Genomic DNA, 21,717 nt, shown 5'->3' on the forward strand with positions numbered 1-21,717 from the left:
GAAAGAGGATGGTTTAATTGAAAGTGCGCAAACCAAAAACCCGTGCATTAGATCCAAATTAAGGATATAATGACCAGCAGTCAACTGGTACAAAGACAAGACATATATAGGCAAACAAACGACCCTCAGGTGAGACGGATCACGGGCTCTGCCCACCTGAGGGACGCACACGACGTAACAAAACAACAACAACAACAACAGCCGCTGTGGACAGAGGCGACCGGTAGGGGGCCGCCTCACCGTGACAATATCCATACAAAATTGTCAGTGGAGTTTGTATAGCAGGTTTTAAATGTCTGCTGCAAAGATTAGATGTCTTGTGTCTTAAATGTTTTAATACTGTGTGTCTGTATCTACATAAATATGGTTAGACAGGCTCTATATGGGATGATAATAAATGTATCAGGGGTTTATTGGGGGAGTCTACATCTGAGAGAGGTTACCTACTAATGATTCTTGGGAGTGGCTTGTGATGAATCTGTTTATGAATGTGTGTTTTTGTCCATTTTAAGGCAATATCAGAGAGCAACAAGCAACAAACTCAATAATGTGACCTTTGTAGAAAGATTCATAAATATAAGTACTATGTTTACATTATAGATTTTTGCTAGGTGTCCGTTCTTTATTAGACAATATGTCGTATAACCATATATGTCTTATCATCAGGTCAGATAGTGGGAGTGGGATGGTCCAGCATTTCAAACACAGCTGTACATTCCACAAGTTCAATTAGGCTTTTCTAACATAATTAGAAACAATTTGAAATGATACAGAATGATCAGAGATTGCTCTGTGTGTTTAATGTGTGCAGCAGAGGTCATCTGACCACGAGGAATGAGGAACAGGTATTGGTTTTAGGGCTCATATTATTGTTGTGATATAATATTTCACTCATTCATTTTTTTCAGCATTCTCTGAACTCCAACCTTTATCATATTCAAACCTTTATTGTAATATGCCAATGACATATCTTTAATATCTGGCATTAACATATGGGAAAGGATTTCAAATTTAACTTTGTATAATGATTGTAATTACCGTATTTTGCATCAGGGGTAAATATTTGGGCAGTGTTTAGTGGAAATTATAAATGTGTTTACTGCTATGTGATTAGACCTGATTAGTGTAATTAAGATAGCCTGAATGTGATAGGATGTATCCAGTAGAGCTCTTAATCATAGGATTATAGACATAAACATAATATGTCTGTCCACTGCAGGGATTTCCTTGATCTGTTCTGCAAAGGGATTGAGATACTGTTTTGTAAAGACATTTCAAATGTCCACTGAAGACACTAAATAGTGTAACGTCGGGGGTGTGCCATGATCAGGGGGCGGACGCACAGGCGCAAGAGAGCGGGACTCACAGCCACTAGCGGAAGCCATACTGGCTAACCGTGTGGTATTCGCACGAAGCGCTTTGCTCTTACGTGGCATGTTAATAAAGCACCGACAAACAGACTACAGATACTCACGAAAGGACACTTGTATTACACAAAGCACATGAGGATGAATACATACAAAGAACCAAAACATACGATGAGACAATACGGAAACGAAAACCATAAGAATACTACACAACACTCTATACCAGGAAACACAGAACACGTAAGCTACTAAAACTGAACACAATCACACAGGGCGACACATAGCTAGACTGCAACGTAAGGAAATGTAACACAACCACAACTAACCGTGCACAACACCAGGCAAACCAAACATCCAAAGGGAAACGTGAACATAACAAAAGCGAACCTCACACATAGACACAAGAACTAAGTACACACAGCTACTATCACACAGAGGAAGATAACCAAACAGTAGCACAACCAAAACTTAACTTAGACATCAATATACAAACAGTAGAACTCACAAGAACCAGATGGAAACATAAACCACACGCACCACAAGACTCTGATTTCCACACAAACACAGAAGCACACGAAAACCCTAATCCCTACAACAACATACAAACAATAGCATCAGCAAGAACCTGATAGAAACCACGAACCACAGAAGCATATAACTCTGACTCCGACAAACATAACATTGACCCACAAAGAAAACCCAAAACACAAGGACTTTATACAAACCTAAACGAACACTCAAACAAGCAACAGCTGAAACCAATGAAACAAAAACAGGCAGAACTAAACAGAGAAGACCAGAGGAGGAGGAGCCAGGCCAGACAGACAAGAAGGGGGCGGAGCTAGGTGTGACAAATAGAAAAAGAAGATGAAATGATGTAATGCCTTTATTTCTCATATAAACATGTACATATATATGTAGAGTTCAATACAATGCTTTGTTTCATGTAGTGGATGGTCAGCCACTGTATCGCACCACTGGAGCTGAAATGGTTCAGGGCCTTCCCTCCAGGGTCCAACAGTGGCAGAGCTGGAATCCAAACCCACTACTTTGATTGATAGCCCTGAAGTCATCTGGAATCATTACTAAACTGCCCAATGTTATGTTAAAAATATGTTCATAATAATGAAGACGTTATTGGAAACACTTAGCTTGTACTGATCACTTTATTAAATAAGTTTATCTTGGAGGTACATTTGAAAAAAAGGTATACTTCCAGGTTAGCTCACGTACTGCATGTACAACTTGTCAGCAACCCACTGCACATCTACTTGACTGCACCACAGGACCAACAGTATGCCATTTGGGTGCTGGGCCATTCTCAATATAGCAGGGCCACTGATGTGGTGTTTTCATGGCAGCGGCATCAGTTGTGGGTCTTGCACTGATATGAGACACAGCAGCTCTGATGGAGTGTTTATATGTCATTGTCATTGCAGTGTTGAAAGTGGTCTGTCACCCAGAGATACTCAATCAACTGTCATGTGGTCAGCACTAGGGATATAGTCTCTAGGCATATGCCTTCAAGATATGTTAGATGTAATAAATATGTTCTTCCATTAACGTGCGTGGTGAATGCATGCTCACTTGATCCTTCTTACTCAACTCTCCTCACCATAGTTTAGAAGTCTCCCCTTTCATGTATTTTCTCACCCATTGTGTTTGTAACAATTTACCAATAATTGCATATATATTAAGAAAATCTATAATACTAAAGTACCAAATGTAATGTGTATGGTTTTGTCTTAGAAATATGATCTAAAATGTATCCAAATAAATATTTAATTACAAAAATTACATTCTAAAGTACTATTATGATATATTATTACAATTATAAAATGTTCTGACTGTTACAGCGGATTGGGGATATATTGGTGAGGTTAGCCATGCATGTGAGGGTTAATTCAGCTGTCCTGCTCCCTGTCTGAGGGTTGTGGAGTATTTGATGTGGCGTGTGTTGGGCTGGTCTGTGACTCAGAGCCCCGGGCTGTGAATGCCTCTTCAGTAGTCACCACACTGACTCTGCTCACTCAGCCTTTGGCTTCAGCAGTTCAGTTCAATTACACACTGTCTTGAGCCTGTGATGACACAGGCTCAGCTGCACTTTCAGTGTGGCTGTCCTGTCAATTTAAAACAACACACACACACACACACACACACACACACACACACACACACACACACACACACACACACACACAGAGAGAGAGAGAGAGAGAGAGAGAGAGAGAGAGAGAGAGAGAGAGGGGGGGGGGGTGAGAGAGAGAGACATTCAAGCATATAGGGACCATGTGTAAAATTCCTTCCCTGTATTCTATCAGCATTTTTTACTTCAGTACAATTATGGTACACAGACCAAATCTAAGTCCTTAGTACTTTTAATAATGTAAATATAAAAAGTCTGATGTTATAGATTATGTTATAGCTGTTAGTGTCACGGTGAGGCGCCCCCCTACCGGCCGCCTCCATCCACAGCGGCTGTTGTTCTTGTTGTCTGGTGACGTCATGTGCGTCCCTCAGGTGGGCGGAGCCCGTGATCCGTCTCACCTGAGGGTCGTTTGTTTGTCTATATATGTCTTGTCTTTGTACCAGTTGACCGCTGGTCATTATATCCTTAATTTGGATCTATTGCACGGGTTTTAGGTTTGCACACTTTCTATTAAACCATCCTTTTTCCCTGAGACTTGGCGTGATCGCTTCCTTTTTGTTTCTCACCCAAGCCCGTCACAGTTAGCATATAAATCACTAAATATGTATACCTGATATTGGAATCTGGGGATTTAGTAGATTATAATCTCTATGAGCATAACATCTCAACTAAACACTTAGTAAACAGTTTGTCTAGCTTTGCATAAATCCATACATTTTCAGACATTTAGAAAACTTGGCCTGAATCTGTGCTCTGTAATAATGGTACTGAAGTTAGCATGTGACAATCAGACCATCATTCTAAACACTGTAAACATCATTCTAGACAATCTAGACATCATTTTAGACATTCTAGACACTTCTGTTTAGTTGGTAGGAATAAAACCCTTTTTATTGTCCACATACTGAAAATGATTGTTTCATTACTAATTGCAGTTTTATTATTTCAGTTGAAGAAATTTTTATTATACAATTATGAGTTGCATCTTTTCCCCATCATATCCCTGTTTTAGAGCAACCTATCTCTTGACATATCTCCTTCTCTCCCACTCAAGAAATATGAAGTAGGACTTAATCAAGATGTTTGAGAAGGTGTAAAGTCATTTAAAGTCATGCATATTCATATTGTGCGTATTGCTTTCAAAAGAGAAACCAGAGAGGCCTTCATGAATCAAAACATGAATGTCCACATCAGCGTTCTGATTAGTGCAGACAACCACACGTATGATTAAACACACTCAGTGGCTTCCATTGTGAGAGGAACACGTTTCCCAGGCACACTGATCCCACATGCACACACTCACACTTTACCTAGGCTCTCATCTCTTCTCAACCTGATAAACAGATGCACATGTCTGTTGGAGCTTTGACAAGAGTGCCAAGCATCTTCTCATGGGAACTCAATGCTCAGACAATTTTTTTTTTACTGAAGAGGGCATTTATTTTCTGACAGTTCATGACTTCACAGCTCAGAACAGTTCATAGCTAGCAGCTGTTGGGTTTGGTTATTTCACTTTTTCATCACACTCTTTTATGACATAACAAACACGGCAAGATCATCTGTGTGAGCTGTATGAAACAGTATTGTCATTTTGGCTGTGTGTGTGTGTGTGGTTTGAGACAAAGTCTTTTTGGTCTTTCTGGGTGATCAGTGATGCAATTCAGGCACAAGGTGCATTAATAATTAATTCCAGTTTATTTCAAAACTAGCTTTGCCAGCTATACAAACACAGAGGGAAAACAAGTTTGAATAAGTATATTGTCTTCTTCATCTTCATTTTGGGCTCAGACAGACAGCAAATAAAGAGACTGGGTGAAGGAGCCATCATAACTGAGAATTAAAGTTCACACTCACATTATATACCTGTTCAGATACTTATTTGAGAATGAAATTCTAAGGTGCGTTGAGACTGAAATCTAGTTCATTTGTGGAGAGTCATGTGTATGACTGGTCTAAGACAGACACTACTATATCTCTTAGTACTTTCAGATTGAGCTGTACTTTCAGATTGAGCTAAGAAGAAAACATGTTTTACCTGCTAATAACTGCCTCAAAGGAAAACAAAAATGTATGATGATGGATCATATAATCATAACAATATAAGTTTAATAGTAATAGTATTGTGACGGGCAGGTGTGAGCAACAAAAAGGAAGCGATCACGCCAAGTCTAAGGGAAAAAGGATGGTTTAATATAAAGTGTGCAAACCTAAAACCCGTGCAATAGATCCAAATTAAGGATATAATGACCAGCGGTCAACTGGTACAAAGACAAGACATATATAGACAGACAAACGACCATCAGGTGGGAACGGATCACGGGCTCCGCCCACCTGAGGGGCGTACACGACGTCACAAAACAACAACAACACAGCCGCTGTGGACGGAGGTGGCCGGTAGGGGGCCGCCTCACCGTGACAGACCCCCCCACCAAGCCGCACTCCCCTCCACTGGGTGTGTGGCACACAGCGGCTGCACAACAACACGAAGGGGCAGGAAGGCAAGGACAGGCAGGGACACACCTCCTGCAGTCCACGAGCTGAAACACAAAACACATAACATTAGTCAGCTCACCTCCCTGGGCGGGACCCTGGACCGACTGGGCCGTTAACACCACATAACCACGCCCCGGTCGGTCACAGGGCCCTCACGCCCTAACCGGCCCTTGGCCGGTGAGCCCCACAGGTGTGAGGACGAGGAGCTATGGCTCCTGTGTCGTCCTTAGCGCATGTGTGTGTGCAGGTTACCTCCCCGAGGCGTGGCTTCTTCACCTCCTGGACCTACCTCCTCCCAGAGCTGACCCCTGCCTTCTGCTAGGGGTCACCCCAGCCTCCTGGGGGAGCCAACCCCTCCCGGGGTCCCTCATCACAAGGTGGACTCCTCCACCCAACCCAGGAGCGCCAGAGACCGAGGCCCAGAGCACCCCCGACGCGGGCTAGGGAGCAGCCCCAAGGGCCTCCTGGTCACCCCGGGCAGGAGGGAGGATCTCCTCCCTCAGCAGGAGCTTTTCAGACCGGAGCCCCATGGTCCCCAAACATCCGGGGGCCCCAGCCCTGTAGGGAGGGGCTCTTCATGACCGGGCTCCGGTCACCCCACAACACAAGGGGGCTCCTGCCAGGTGGAGACCCCCACAAGGTCCAGGAACACCACAACACCGCCAGGGGGAAGCACCTGCACAGAAACAGCGCACACACACACACACACACACACCCCAACACCAACATAGAACACAAACGCGCCCTACCCTATTCAGGGCCTCCCTCGGGAGAGACGCCCTCCGTGCCACACCCCATGGCACGGGACCACAGCCGGTCCCCCCCCAAACACACATTTAAGGGGAGGAGCATGCGTGGAATTACATGTAACAGTTGACAACACGCTAGGACAAAACACACACGCAAATACTAGACAAACAAAACTGTGCACAAACAACGAACGGAACGGGATCCATACGTGCACGCTCGGTAGACACTGACGCGCCGCTCAGGTTCGCAGTCGCTCCCCCACATTAAACACAAGACGACGGGGAAGCGAGGCGACGGTGATGAGCGGTACCCGCGTCACACATGAAACATTCAACACAAACACAAACGAGCGACGCACACTGACCAACGTTACCATTCATACGTACACAGACACCACACAAGACGAAGAGCATACCCAGGGAGACTGCCCTGGTCCTCGCCGTGCCACACACACAACACGGGCACGGCGGAGCTCTTCAAACAAACAAACAAACACGAAGAGTTTTTCCCAGAGCAGACAGCCCTGGTCCTCGCCGTGCACACACACAACACAAAAGCACGGCGGAACTCTTCACAAAACACCACGCAGACAAACACTTACCACGAGACATGACCACGAACGAAGGAGAAAGAAAAAGAGACTCGGCGGCTTCCGAAGAGTGGCTGGTCATTCTGTGACGGGCAGGTGTGAGCAACAAAAAGGAAGCGATCACGCCAAGTCTCAGGGAAAAAGGATGGTTTAATATAAAGTGTGCAAACCTAAAACCCGTGCAATAGATCCAAATTAAGGATATAATGACCAGCGGTCAACTGGTACAAAGACAAGACATATATAGACAGACAAACGACCATCAGGTGGGAACGGATCACGGGCTCCGCCCACCTGAGGGGCGTACACGACGTCACAAAACAACAACAACACAGCCGCTGTGGACGGAGGCGGCCGGTAGGGGGCCGCCTCACCGTGACAAGTATATATAGTAATAATTATTAAATAGATGTTACATTGGAATCCCAAGAACACAGAATTATTGGAAGGTAAAGGAGATCATAATCTATCCCAGGATAGGATCCTCAGATCCTAAATGTAACTCGTGGAATTTGGCCTTACTTGGGAATTACACCAGGAGTCCTTACAGGAAATCTTTCAGTCATTCAGTGAATCTGTAAATCCTCTGTAAATATTCAAAGACGCCTCAGTGACAATACACCAAAATCATAATCTGTCAGCTATGTAAGTATTATCATCATTATTTTCATTTTGGAACATTGTACCACATTTCCTTTTCCTGCTTTTTGAAGCATTCCTGATTTACTTACTACATGTTTGAGAACATCTCATCTCATGAGTCTCATTTTATATACTGAGAGTGAGTGGGTGAAGGTAGAGAGAGAGAGAGAGAGAGAGAGAGAGAGAGAGAGAGAGAGAGAGAGAGAGAGAGAGAGAGAGAGAGAAAGAAAGATATGAGGGGCACTCATGTGACACTTCATTGAAGTAGTACTGAATCACTGATCTGGGGTCAGTTTAGAGCCTAGAGCAGAAAGAGTGGAGTTCCAGAATCACTTTTGGTCTTGTGGTCTTCTAGCCTTATGGCTCTGGATTCTAAGAGCTGACAGAGTGCCTTGCTAGTCTTACTGCTCTGTAGAAACTAACAGCATCATTAATTATAAACACCCTTATCCCCAGTTGTTCTGACCATGCAGTAATATATTGGATATCATCTTGCCAAAAAACAAATGTACAAGCAAATGTCCTGAAGAGTGTTGGCTCTATTGCTATGTTATGTCTCCTAAAAAAATTAGAGTCTGTAAATACTCTCTGGCTGTAAATAATGGAGCCAGAGCTGAGTAAAAAGGACAGGCTCAGAGGTGGAGTCATGGGAGAAATTGACTGCAGTGAAATATTCTGATGTCTTTTGCACACGGGACAGTGGGTTTACAAGTTCAGTGTAGTTTGACCCCAACTTGATCAACTGATCTGTCACACGCATCAATCGTAATTATCACTTAACTTCTGGGAAATAAATTGCACATCTTTTTCTCTTTCTCACATGGGAGAGACAATGCAGGATGAGTTTAACACCATGTCGATTGTGTGTGTGTGTATGTGTGTGTGTGTGTATGTGCAGACCTGACTGAAGTTCCTATACACTGATAAAAGACAATGCAGACACAGGAAATGAGATGATCTCCATTTTCTACTATCAAGGCTGCTTTGATCAAAGAAATGGCTTCCATACTTTGACTTTGACTAAGCTATAATAACTTTGTGCCTAAGCAGAGATTATTCTAACAATACCGTATGCCTTGCTATGAATATATTAGTGTTACATTGCTTTTGTTAATTTCTCACTTTTTCACACTCATACTTGTTTCTGGAGTCAGCAAAGCAGAGTAAGTTTAAAGGATGTGCCATCGGCATGTGTGAGCAGCAGTGTCTCCGGGTTGTTCACGAGGCAAAACAGCTAAAACACACTTAACAGTAAATCGTTTTCTTTATCATAGACAGGCCAACATGAAATACAACAGAAAAAAGGACTTACCAGTGTAGGGGACATCACAGTGAACATGAATCTGTGAGAACACGAGAACGCACGAGTACGGCAGACACAACACATACAACAGATACTATACATGCACAGATGGTGTTGATGTAATGATGTGAGATCTGCAGGTGATCCTGGGGGACTGGTTGGAAACTCCCCACTGTGTGACCCTGCTGTTGGGTCCTGGCCCTGGAACCCAAATCTGGTCCAGTTTTGTTGATTTATTTATTTATTTTTATTGCACCTCAACTGACTGGACACTATGTCATCACAAAATCTGTTGAACAAAGGATTAGCAGCCATGTTATTTAGTGGTGTAACAGTCCTAAATTTATAGTGAAGTTTTTCATAAATGTTTTATAAATGCTGATACTTTTTTTTTTTTTGCAGGCTGTGCTAAAATAGGCATTTCTGCTAACTGCCGGACTGAGTCCTAGTGGTGTAATGTGCAAGCACAAGAGGTTGCAGAGCATTTGTGCAGTAGCTAGTGAGATATTTAGCTGTTAGCAGTTCACACAAAGTGGTTTGCAGTGAAGACAGCAATAAACACCTTATTGCCTGTGAAAAGTAATGCTTGTTCTCCCATTAATCAAGTAATTAGGTAAGTAAATGCCTGGATAACATCCAGGAATGATTATTTCCACTAATGTTAGCTAGTGTTTTTTTAGCTAACATTAGTGGGATTGTAGAGTAACATAGTAACTTGCTGACTTGTGGTGTAGGGTGTTCATGACGACATTAATGGTGATGAGGATAACTATAATTAGTATCAATCTAGTGTGTTCCGCTTTGCCCAGCGTGAAATTGACTATCGCTGTCTAAGAGCTGTAAACACAAGCTGCTTTTGGTGAGCAAACAGGCCTATTTATTAACTAGATAGCAGTGTAAAACAAAAGATCAGCCATAGTTTGACATATCAATGAGTTTTTTAACACTGCAGTCAAGTACTCAGTGGATAGTAGATAAAGTGACCAAATTAAACTAATTTAATTTATGACTGACTTCCTTTCCATTGTTAAAATGTGAATAATCTATGCTAAGTGGACTTTATACAGTGAGGAGAACAAGTATTTGATACGCTGCCGATTTTGCTGGTTTTCACACTTGCAATGCATGTAGAAATCTATAATTTTTATCATAGGTGCTCTTCAAGTGTGAGTGATGGAATTTAAAAACAAAATCCAGAAAATCACACTGAATGACTTTTAAATCATTAATTTGCATTTTATTGCAAGAAATAAGTATTTGTTACATCAGAAAAATGAAACCTAATACTTGGTACAGAAACCTTTGTTTGTGATTACAAAAGCAAGACGTTTCCTGTAGTTCTTTACAAGGTTTGCACACACTGCAGCAGGGATTTTGGCCAACTCCTCCATACAGATCTTCTCCAGATCCTTGAGGTTTCTAGGCTGTCACTGGGCAACACAGAGTTTCAGGTGTCTTCAGAGATTTTTGATCAGGTTCAGATCTGGAGACTGGCTAGGACCTCTCCAGGACCTGGAGATGCTTCTTATGTAGCCACTCCTTAGTTGGCGGTGTGCTTCGGGTCATTGTCATGTTGATAGACCCAACTGTGACCCATCTTCAGTGCTCTTACTGAGGGAAGAAGGTTGTTGGCCAATATTTTACAATACATGGCTCCATCCATCCTCCCCTCAATGCAGTGCAGTCGCCCTGTCCCCTTTGCAGAAAAGCATCCCCAAACCATGATGCTTCCACCTTTGTGTTTCACTGTAGGGATGGTGTTCTTGGGTTTGTACTCTTCCTTCTTTTTCCTCCAAACACGGCGAGTAGAGTTTAGACCATAAAGCTCTTTTTCGTCTCACCTGACCACATTATCTTCTCCCACACCTTATCTGGATCATCTATGGTCATAGGCAAACTTCAGACAGGCCTGGACATGTGCTGGCTTAAGCAGGGGGACCTTGCGTGCACTGCAGGATTTTAAGCCATGATGGCGCAATGTATTACTAATAGTTTTTTTTGGAAACAGTGGTTCCAGCTTGCTGCAGGTCATTGACCAGGTCCTGCCAAGTAGTTTTGGGCTCTTTCCTTACCTTCCTCACTATCAGTGGCACAAAAAGGGGGTATGCAGCATATGCGACGCATAGGGGCGCTGCACTAGAGGGGGCGCCAAATCGATGCCAGAAAATTATTTGCCGAGTTGGTGGGGGGTGGGGGTGGAGTGCGGGGGGCGCCGATAGTATGTTTGCATACACCTCAGAAAGTATGTAGTTGCAACCCTGCTCACTATCAGTGCAACCCCACGAGGTGAGATCTTGCAGGGAGCTCCAGACAGAGGGAGGTTGACTGTTATCTTTGTCTTCTTCCATTTTCTGATTATTGTGCTTACAGTTGTTGTCTTCTAATTAACCTGTTTGCCTATCTTTCTGTAGCCCATTCCGGCCTTGTGCAGGGCTATAATTTTGTACCTGATGTCCTTGCACAGCTCTCTGGTCTTGGCCATTGTGGTGAGGTTGGAGTTTGTTTGTGTGTAAGTGTGGACAGGTGTCTTTTTATTCTATTTAGTTCAAACAGGTGCAGGTAATACAGGTAAAGAGTGGAGAACAGGAGGGCCTCTTAAAGAGCAACAGGTCTGTGAGAGCCAGAATTCGTACTGTTTGGTAAGGTATCAAATACTTATTTCCCGCAATAAAATGCAAATTAATGATTTAAAAGTCATTCACTGTGATTTTCTGGATTTGGTTTTTATATTCCATCACTCACACTTGAAGAGTACCTATGATAAAAAATTACAGATTTCTACATGCATTGCAAGTGTGAAAACCAATCGGCTGGTTATCGTTCTGGTTATCGTTAGCCAGCTGTGGATATACCTGACAACTACTACATAAAATCTGGACTTTGCCATTCTAGGAAATGGATTAGCATGTAAGATATGTTGAGGAACAGAAACATTTTTCTCAGCAGTAACATATACCATGTGTGTCACGGTGACAGCCCCAGACCCTTCCCTGTGGGCGTGCCGTTACGTTGTCTGCGTGTCGTTATGTCCATGTTTGTACTTCCGTGGGCGTGGGTTGTTTGTGAGCGTGTTCGTTTGTTACACCTGTGCCTTGTCTCAAGGTCACGTGGGTCTGTGTTCACCTATTTAATGTGCGTTAGCGCGGTGTCTTGTGCTCGTCTATGTCTAAAGTTCATGCCCGTGCAAGCATACGCGTCAGCGTGCTTGCACCGTTTGTGCTGGGCTTTTTCATGTGTACGTTAATAAACGTTGTGTGTTGCACCTTGAGACGCTCGTCGTGCCTCCTTTCTGCGAGCGTCACAGAAAGACCAGCCACTACTATGCCAGGATACACGTCAGCACGCAAGAAGGGCAAGAAGAAGGCTAAGCGACGTCACGCCTCTTCCCCTGCGTGTCGCTCCGAGGTACCAGACCTGGAGCTGGAGATGCAGCAGGACCCCGTCTGTGCGTGCCTACTGCGCCAAGCCCAGGCGGCAGAGGACGAGGAGGATTCGGAGTACTTCCGACTGGCCGCAAGCAGGGTAAGGAGCGAGAGGCACGGAGCTCCGCCCCTGGCATACTCTGCAGAAGGGACCTTCCCCCCGGCGGACCTGGAGGAGACAGAACCGTTGGTGTTAGGGGTAGGCGCCTTTGCCCTCACTCCCCCCGAAGAGGAGTTCGGGAGTGAGGACTCCGGAGAGTCCGAGAGTGAGGATGAGACCAGCTGCCCTTCCCTCACGTCTGCGGCTCCCCCGATGTCGGACGAGGAGAGGGAGACCAGTCCCACGCCGTCGGTCTACTCCGCACCGACCGTATACTACGGCGAAGAGAAGGAAGACACCAGCCCTCCGCCGTCGGAGTGGTCGGAGTACACCGACCACTCCGATGAAGAGGAGAAGGAGGTCACCAGCCCCCCTCCGTCGTGGTACTCAGCCCCGTCAGAAGAGGAGGAGCAGGGCGAGGAGAGTGAGAGGGAGAGTCTCCGGTCTGCGAGTTCGCTCCTGACGGTTTACAAAGGGGGTGGGAGCGGACCGCACAGTCCGCCCGCATCGGAGAGTGGGGACTCCGACGAGGAGGAGCCCATGGAGCACTCACGGTGCGAGAACCCCGCTCAGTCCATGGACTGGAGCGTAGCCGAGGAGGGAGAGTCGGCGATGGACACCATCCCCGATACCAGAGCCATGGGAAACCGGCCTGGCACCGGCGGGGCCTCCTACGGGGGGTACCCAGAGTGGGGAAATGGGCGCCGGCAGGCTAATGGGGCGGCAAGCCCCTACGGCAAACCCAGTGGAGGGAGCCGCGGACCTGGGAGAAAGGTTGCCGCGAGACCCACCGGTAGTGCTGCCTCCAAGCGGGCTACCAGTCGCGCTGCACCTCGTGCGTCCACCAGAGGGACTGCCCCCAAGCGGGCTACTGGTCGCGCTACACCCAGCGCGTCCGCTAGCCGTGCGGCACCTGGCGGTGAGCGGTCGGAACAGGCGGGAGGTACACCGCCATCTGCGGCATCTCCAGCCCCCGGAGCTTTCGCGCCGCTACAGGCGTTGCCTCAGGCGGGAAGCCTAGCTCCGGGAATGAATGTCTGCGTTCCAATGTTTTTGTCTATCCCCTTGTGTCTCCCTAACTTCCTTTTCCCGTTTGTGCCTCTTGTGTTTCATGTTCCAGTGTGCGTGTTTGTGAACGTGCCTTTGTTTAATGTTTTCTCCCGTCTTCCCAGGGAGGGTGTACTAGAGCTGTTCGCGGCGGTTCCCTCCGTGGGGGGTGACTGCTCTTGGAGGCTCGTGATCCCGGCGGCTCCGGACCTGCCCGTGGGTGTTGGTTCGGGGCATTCCAGCTGCGCGGGACGCTCCGGGAGTAGCGAGCCCCTGGCGGAGGGTTCTGTCACGGTGACAGCCCCGGACCCTTCCCTGTGGGCGTGCCGTTACGTTGTCTGCATGTCGTTATGTCCATGTTTGTACTTCCGTGGGCGTGGGTTGTTTGTGAGCGTGTTCGTTTGTTACACCTGTGCCTTGTCTCGAGGTCACGTGGGTCTGTGTTCACCTATTTAATGTGCCTTAGCGCGGTGTCTTGTGCTCGTCTATGTCTAAAGTTCATGCCCGTGCAAGCATACGCGTCAGCGTGCTTGCACCGTTTGTGCTGGGCTTTTTCGTGTGTACGTTAATAAACGTTGTGTGTTGCACCTTGAGACGCTCGTCGTGCCTCCTTTCTGCGAGCGTCACAGAAAGACCAGCCACTACTATGCCAGGATACACGTCAGCACGCAAGAAGGGCAAGAAGAAGGCTAAGCGACGTCACGCCTCTTCCCCTGCGCGTCGCTCCGAGGTACCAGAGCTGGAGCTGGAGATGCAGCAGGACCCCGTCTGTGCGTGCCTACTGCGCCAAGCCCAGGAATCTGTCCTTTCCTCAAGCATTTAAAATATATTTTTGACACTGTAGGGTGATCTGATGAAACTAGTCTGAATCAAACACCTATATATATATATATATATATATATATATATATATATATTACCGGAATCAGGTGTTCCAATCACTACCATGGCCACTACAGATGTATAAAATTAAGATGTTTTTACAAACATTTGTGAAAGAATGGGTCACTCTCAGGAGCTCAGTGAATTCCAGCAGGGATCTGTGATAGGATGCCATTTGTGCAACAATTCCATTTGAAATTTTCCCGCTCTTAAATATTCCACAGTCAACTGTCAGCTGTATCATAAGAAGATGAAAGTGTTTGGGAATGACAGCAACTAATCCACAAAGTTGTAGGTGACATAATTATGGTGTTATAACTAACTGGAGATTATGGTGTAGGGTTGTTTTTCAGGAGCTAGGCTTGGCCCCTTATGACATTCATCTACTGATGCAACCTGGACACATCATCAGTGATGTTACCTGGGGCCACAGAATGTTTCGGGTCTTTCAACATCATACACACTCACCCAGGTTACCCAGCCAGCGTAAAAAGGTTTTTATGTTTTCTAATTTTTATACTGTATTATTTCTTAATATGCTGTATTCATGGGTGGTTACATACCTTGTGCTATGTTCTTTTAATTGTTTGTATTCCTATGTACAGCACTTTGGCATGTCCTTGGCTGTTTATAAAGTGCTATATAAATAAAACTGAGTTGAGTTGAGAAAGCTGAGTTGATCAGGCCCCAGCTTGTGTCCAGGTAGCGCTACCCCACCCACGGGTCTCCTCTACTTATCCACAGCCATACTTTGCTTAGTGGCCTCCTTGATGGCACTTCGTTTGTTGGCCCCGTGATGCCCAAGATGTTATATGTCTTGCAAAGCGACTGGCCCACAAACCCTCTGCATCCCACCTCAATGAGCACACACTTTGCTCACCTGTTGTTCCGGCACTCCTCCATTAGCTCTGCGTACTTTGCTCTTTTCCTCTCGTTGGCCTCCTCAATACGGTCCTCCCAAGGTATGGTGAGTTCTAGGAGAACGATATGCTTTGAGGACCTTGAGAGAAGCAGCATGTCCTGGGGAAGAACTTCAGTTGCTTCCCCAAGTCAACGTTCAACTCCCAGTCTTGAGCTGTTGATAACAAGCTAGCTGCGGGTGCCCTGGCAGCTGATACTTGTTTTTCTCTTTCCCTTTCTTCAGTACCAAGGATCTGGACTTAGCTGGTTTAAAGCACATTCGCGCCCAGGTTATCATCTCCTCCAGGCCTTTCAGGATCCACCTGCTTCCTGGGACATGTGGCGTTGTCACAGTCAGATCGTCCATAAAGTCCCTAATGGGCGGCTGGCATATGCCAGACTTTGTTTGTGGACCTCTACACTGGGCTTCTGCTGACTTCACCAGCATGTTCATGATGGGGGTTTAGTAATATCACTAAAATTGTGCATCCAGTGATGATCCCTGTCTCAAGCCTGTGCCAGTCTCATGTTATCGACCCAGTAGACTCTCAGACTGAAACTGTTGTAGTATTCCAGAATGAGGTCTCTAATCTTGACTGGGATATAGTGCTGGCGCAGGGCCTCCTCAACCAATTTATGGGGTATGGACCCATATGCATTTTTCAGGTCTAACCACAGCACTACCAGGTCCCCATTGTTCTCCCGAACTTCCCTGATCAGCTGTGTGACCACGCCAGTGTGCTCCAGACACCCAGGCACCTTCGGGATCCCTCCTTTCTGAACTGCTGTGTCTATGTAGGAGTTCTTCAGGAGGTAGTTGGTAAGTTGTCTAGCCACAATGCTGAAGAAAATATTTCCCTCAACAATGAGCAGCGAGATGGTTTTAAACTGGTCGATAATCTTTGACTCCTCCTCCTTAGGAATCCACACCCACAGTGCAAAACTCCACTGCTGAGCAACTTTTCCTCTTCTCCATATGACCTTCAGGATGTTCCAGAGCTTATGGAATAGCTTTGGGCAGTTCTTGTACACTCTGGCCTTCTTGATCACATCCTGGATCTCCTTCCAGCTGGGCTCCTTCCCGTCAAAGTCCCAAACTGGTTCCGGTAGACTGATCAGGTGTTTGCAAGGGCCCAGATCCTGTTCCCTGGATCTGTCACATAAGGTGTCTCTGAGGTGGCAATCGATCTCAGCCATTTGAACACGAAAGCCTTTGAAAGCTGTCTACTCTGCTTTTTCCAAGCATTTGCTTTGTAAATCCAAATGGATTAGTTATAAAGGGTTCCCACTTCCTGGCCTTTTCTTTCCTCCCATTCCTGTGCCATTCTGCTCTCCTCAAAGTCATGAGCTTCTTGCGAAGGGTGTTGCGCTTCTCTGATAGAGGTCCTCTTTCCTCCTCTGCTGCCTCCTTGAACCTCCTCCTCAGGCTCTTCAACGCTTGCCTAAGCTGATGGATCTTTTTAGCCCTGTTGTTCTTTAAATATGGGAGGTTCTTTGCTGTCTTCTTTTCCTCCAGTCCAAATCTCTCAGCTGCTAGGCTGATGATGATAGTTGTCATCGTCTGGAGGCGTTGATCAGCATCATCCTTGGCTGTAGCTTCCAAGATGGAATTGGCATCTTCGTCAAATTGGTGCCAGTCCTTCACCTTGCTAACTTGGGGCCATTTTACCCGCCGCTGTTCTGATGTTCTGCATGGGTTTGGGTCTTGTATCATGCAGAGGATCTGGGCACTCATCATCATATTTCCATTTCTGTGTGTCATAGTTCTTTGGTCCATCCAATTGGGATCCTCACCCTCCCCCCTCTCGGGGATCCATTGGGGTTTATCTCATAATGTGGGTTGTGCCATATTTGCCGTCTCTCCGAGCTGTCCGCTGTCTCTCCAGCTGCCACCAATCTATTCTTGGTTGCCAATCAGTCTGTTCCTGATTCCTGTTCCAGACAAAAGCTTATGACATACATCTACTGATACAACCTGGCCACATCATCAGTGATGTTAACTGGGGTCACAGAGTGTTTTGGGTCTTTCAACATCATACACTCTCACCCAGGCAACTCAGTCGGGGTTGATCAGGCCCCAGCTTAGTTCCAGTGAAAGGAAATCTGAATGCTTCAGCATGCGAATATTTTTTGGACAATTCCATGCTCCTAACTTTGTGGGAACAGTTTGGAGCTGGCCCCTTCCTCTTCTGACATGATTATGCACCAGTGCACAAAATCTGGTGTGGTTGAACGTGACTGGCCTGCACAGAGTCCTGACCTCAATCCAATAGAACACCTTTGGGATTAATCCAAAGAGACTGAGAGCCAGGCCTTCTCGTCCAGGTGTGAGGTATGTGACCTCACAAATGTGCTTCTGGAAGAATGGTCAAAAATCCCCATAAACACACTGCTAAACCTTGTGGACATCCTTCCCAGAAGAGTCGAAGCTGTTTTAGCTGCAAAGGTTGGTCCAACGTCATATTGAACCCTGTGGATTAGGAATGGGAATTCACTTAAGCTCATATGTGAGTCAAGGAAGGTGAGCGAATACTTTTGGCAATAAACAAATGCTGAGAGGAGCGAGATTTATTAAAGGGCATTCCATATTCAGGGTCGAAAAGGCAGGCTTGGTCTGTAAGGGAGTCAGAACAAGAAACAGATCCACTATGTAGCGACATACTCAATACAGAACACAAAGACAAACCATAATATAACACTGAAGCTCAAAACACGAACAGGGCTGTAAGTAAAACAACGGATGACACACAACAAAGATCAGCAACATACAAGACCAAACTTAACATATAAATAGACCACACTAAACATGAAACACCTGAATACGCTAACGAGGGTAAGGGTTGCAAACCAAAGACAGGGCAGAGAAATGCACATGGCCAACAAAACAAAACTTACATGATGGACAGCCAGGGGAGGGGCTAATTGTGACAACTGTGCTTGTTTAAATGATAGAAGGGAATAAGACTCCAGTTTAAACATAGCAAAAGCAGTGCGAAACAGTCCTTGACCACAAGAACAAAGCATGAGTGCATCCCACCAAATACAATAAGCAGGCAGTGTCATGGCGCATTACAGTGCTGGAGCACTGTCTCCTCAAGCGTACACAACTCTCACCGAGAGAGCACCTGTGTAAACTAGAGGGCCTTGGGTAATTCACAGAAGAATTGAAACTTCACATTCTTTTACCTAGGCACCACGACACAAGGAGTGACAAAGGGGCTCTCGATGGTGCTCTGTCTTTATGGAAGGCATGGTTGTTTAAAGAAAGAGAGACAGAGAGATGTAGATACATAGACACACACACAGACACAGAGAAAGAGAGAGAGAAAGAGAGAGAGAGAGAGAGAGAGAGAGAGAGAGAGAGAGCACAACCAATATAGCAAAAGAGCATATATGAAGTAAGAAGGAATAGCTGGAGGAACCCATAAAACACAAGAGAAAAAGAGTGAGAGGGAAAAAGAAATAGCAAAATGGAGAGAGAAAAGTGCATGAGACAGAGATAATCTGTGAGAGGGAGAAAAAGCAAGAAACAGAAAGAGAGAGACCAAAACAGAGAGAGTGAGATAACAATAAAATGACTGAGTGTCTCTAAACAAGTCTCTCCTCCTAACTAAACCAGTGTCTCCTCCTAACTAAACCAGTGTCTCCTCCTAAGTCAGTGCCTTCTCTTCACCAAACCAGTCTCTCCTCCTAACTAAGCCAGTGTCTCCTCCTGACTCAGCCATAGTCATTTGTTCTGTATGTGCCATTTGTAGAGGACACTGCTGGGACGTGTCTGCTGATACATGTTAATGCTCTCACTCTCTCTCCTCCCCTCCCCATCTCCCCTTAGATTGATGGCTCAGCAGAGCTTCGCATTGATCAATCAGATGCAATCTGCGTCTCAATTTAACCTCCCTGGGGGTGATCTGCATTCTAACTGGAGAGGTGCGTCCCTCAGGGCTGCCAGAGTGTTCTGTACTGCCTGTGCCGGATCAATATTTTTCAACTTATTTGTGTAAATACTCTTTAAGTGCAGCCATTAATCATACGTGGCATCTTTTCTGAACAGTTTAAGCTTCGGCGCATACTGATTTAACCACAGTGCCACCACTTCTTCAACCTGCCGTGGGGCTTCAGTATGGATACATCTGTTTATGCTATAACCGTATTAGTGTTATGAAGTTATTTGGAGAAATTTGTCCTTATCCTGACACAGGTCACTTGAATCGTGTTGGTAATCCCAGAAAGACGTTTTCTTATTCTTACACACAGGTCCAGAGCATTGGACCTTGTTCATGTTTCTCCAGTGACTTAGTATTGGAATGCATTCAACGTCATAGCAGTCATAGAAACAATGATATTAGTGCAGTATGGCCAACATTAGCTTTATGCACGTTTTCTGCATGATCTATGCATCTTTTATGAAGCTACGAGTTGGAAAACAGTGGTTAACTTATTCTGCACACTCAGTGTCAATGAAACCATTCTCACTGTCATCAGTAACTGACGTAATGTTGCTCGTGGGCTGACTCACGGGCCAACAAGAAAATGAGGCAACATGCATTTTTAATGCCCCAGCTTCACTGAGCACTGAGTGGTATGAATGGAATTTGAGTGTTGCATTGCTGTCCCGAGAATGTGCCCAGGGCGTTTACGAGGGTCTGAATCTTTTCTGAATTGCCAAGCAATGTTTTACTAACAAAGTGAAATGGCATGTCTTGCAAATGACTGGATTCTACAATTAGCTATAAGAGCAGGTATGAGGATTACGGTGGTGTGCTTGCTATGACTCAATGACTGGTGGGTTTGATGCCCGCAGGACTGGTGGGGTTGATCGCAATAGGACTGATCCTTGCAGGACTGGTTGGTTCGATCCCTACAGTATTGATTCCCGCTGGATTGGTGGATTTGATCCCCACATGACTGGTGGGTTTCATCTCAACAGGACTGATCCCTGCAGGACTGGTGGCTTTGATCCCAACAGGACTGATTCCAGCAGGACTGGTTGGTTTGATCCCCACAGGACTGATTCCCACAGGACTGGTGGGTTTGATCCCCACAGGACAGATCCCTGCAGGACTGGTTGGTTTGATCCCCACAGAACTGATCCACACAGTGGTGGGTTTGATCTCAGTTGACGGATAATGCCATTGTTTGTTTGAACCGGTTGCAGTAATTGGTTAGTTATTGGTGACTGATAATAGAATTCAAAATACTTATTCTAACTGAAAGTGGACAAATAATCAGTGCATGAGAATATCATGAGTATAAACTCAGCATCCTAAACGCTACCTGTCTTTCTAAGCATTGATCATAAAGAACCAGTTCGGTCAAAAATGTTTAACAACACTGAAGATGAGAAACCACTAGGGGGCACCATGCTAATTGGCGGCTTTGATATTCAGTCACTGTTCGCAGTTATCAAGGTTGCCTGGGCTGATCCTTTAACTGATTCCTCTTTTTTGAAAACAGATCCTGATCCCAGTACAGCAAAGTTTCCCCAATACAGCCCATAACAGACTCTTTCTTTGTTTGTGTGTGTGTGTGTGTGTGTGTGTGTGTGTGTGTGTGTGTATGTGTGTGTGTGAGAGAGAGAGAGAGAGAGAGAGAGAGAGAGAGAGAGAGAGAGAGAGAGAGAGAGAGAGAGAGAGAGAGAGAAATACACAGTTAGTGTACTATCTCACAGCATTCAGTGCTGATGCACACATTACACTGTATATATATATCCATATATTTCTGTTTAATTGGCTGGCTGTGTGGGTGGACAGATGGATGTTTTTGCACTTGAGTTTCTACTATGTGATGTCTAAAATGCAGTTCCTCCCCTAGCTGTAGCTCCACTCCAGTGTGATGTTTTCTCCCTGGTACACTGGCCTATTCTCCATCATTATAATAAGGGAGGCTCAATTAGACCTGCTCTACACCAAGGCTTCGAAATGTCATGGTGCAGGCCCGTGACATTTCTCTGTTTGATACGCTATCAGAACCGGAGTCGCGGAGTTCACAAACGGAACTAATCTGCAGTTACAAATGACAAATCCCCCTGCTCTGTTAGCTGGGAGGAACCTCTGCCAATACATCAGGGGATGTG

This window comes from Brachyhypopomus gauderio, chromosome 7, assembly GCF_052324685.1.
Source record: "Brachyhypopomus gauderio isolate BG-103 chromosome 7, BGAUD_0.2, whole genome shotgun sequence".
Taxonomy (NCBI): Eukaryota; Metazoa; Chordata; class Actinopteri; order Gymnotiformes; family Hypopomidae; genus Brachyhypopomus; species Brachyhypopomus gauderio.